Below are 1573 nucleotides of genomic sequence, written 5' to 3' on the forward strand. Positions count from 1 at the left end.
TCTGCTTTTCTTCTAAATATTTAATGGCATGATCTTTACTACAAAAGTTATGTGTCAATTTAAAAATATTGCAGAATATAACATAACATGGTAGACTGAAACTCATTTATGGCATATTGATTCTCCAGCAGTTTTTTCCATAAAATAAGTAATGTTTTACAAAATAATTTAGTTTTTGTATGTTAAACTGTGGACTATTGAATTAGATTGTTTCTGATTTTCCCTTTTCTAGTCTTTCATTGATCTATTTCTGTATCTTTAGACGAATATAAAATGGTAATTGTAACTGATATTTTATAACATAATTTGAGATCCAGAATAAGTATTATCTCTTCATTTCTACCATTTTCATTATTTCCTTTGATATTCTAGATCATTTGTTTCTCCAAATGAAATTGATGGCTCCTATCTAGAGAGATAAAAAATCCAAACATGAGTCAAACAAATGAGACCAGAGTGACTGAATTCATCCTCCTGGGACTTTCAGAGGACCCTCACACTCAGCTACTACTCTTTGTATTAGTGTTGGGGGTCTACTTGGTTACTGTTCTTGGAAACTTGCTCCTCATCTCTCTGGTTCTGACTGACTCCAGTCTCCATACACCCATGTACTTTTTTCTGTGCAATTTGTCCACAGCTGACCTCTTCTTCTCTACCAACATTGTTCCCCAAGCCCTAGTCCACATGCTGTCCAAGAAAAAGGCTATTTCCTTCATAGGATGTGCAGCTCAGCTTCTTCTCTTTTACCTTTTTGGTTCTACACAATGTGCCCTGTTAGCTGTGATGTCCTATGACAGATACTTGGCAATCTGTGACCCCATGCATTACTCTCTCATCATGACATGGAGGTTGTGTGGCCTCTTCACACTTGAATGTTGGATCAGTGGTTTTCCAGTTTCCATTGTAGATACTACATTCACACTACACCTACCCTATCAAGGAGACAAAAGATTGCTCATTTCTTTTGTGAGGCCCCAGCAATCTTGGATATATCATCTGGAGATACTTATAGCACAGAGATGGCCATGTTTCTTGTGGGAGTCGTGATTATTCTTGCACCTGTGACTCTGATTCTGGTATCCTATGGCTCCATCATAGTGACTATCATCAGGATGAAGACAACCTCAGGGAGAATCAAGGCATTTTCCACCTGTGGCTCCCATCTTCTTGTGGTTATTCTTTTTTATGGATCAGGAATAATGACTCACATGGTACCCAAGTCTTCTAAGGAACAGGGGAAACTGGTGTCTGTGTTTTATGCTGTAGTAAATCCCATGCTTAACCCTCTTATATACAGCCTAAGGAACAAGGATGTGAAAAGAGCACTGGGGAATGCAGTCAACAGAGGGAAATTTTGCAAACACTGACCTTCACAATGTAGTTGAATTCATGAATGTCTTTCAGTTCCAAAATTTGTTATGTCATGGCCACCACCACCACCATCCTTTCATAGGGATAAAATGTATTTTCACTCATGATTGGTTTTGGAGAATGCATGTTAATAATGGCATATATATGTAAATAGGATATTTGTGAATGGTATACTTGCAATTTGAGTCAGGTATGAGATGAT

At 37.6% G+C, this 1573-nt stretch overlaps 1 pseudogene; it reads left to right on the plus strand.

Annotated features, from left to right (window-relative positions):
- The first annotated feature begins 432 nt into the window (after positions 1–432).
- LOC140518364 (olfactory receptor 2D2-like) lies at positions 433–1367 on the plus strand (annotated as a pseudogene).
- The last annotated feature ends 206 nt before the right edge of the window (positions 1368–1573 follow it).

This window comes from Notamacropus eugenii, chromosome 1 (assembly GCF_028372415.1).
Source record: "Notamacropus eugenii isolate mMacEug1 chromosome 1, mMacEug1.pri_v2, whole genome shotgun sequence".
NCBI classification, from domain to species: Eukaryota; Metazoa; Chordata; class Mammalia; order Diprotodontia; family Macropodidae; genus Notamacropus; species Notamacropus eugenii.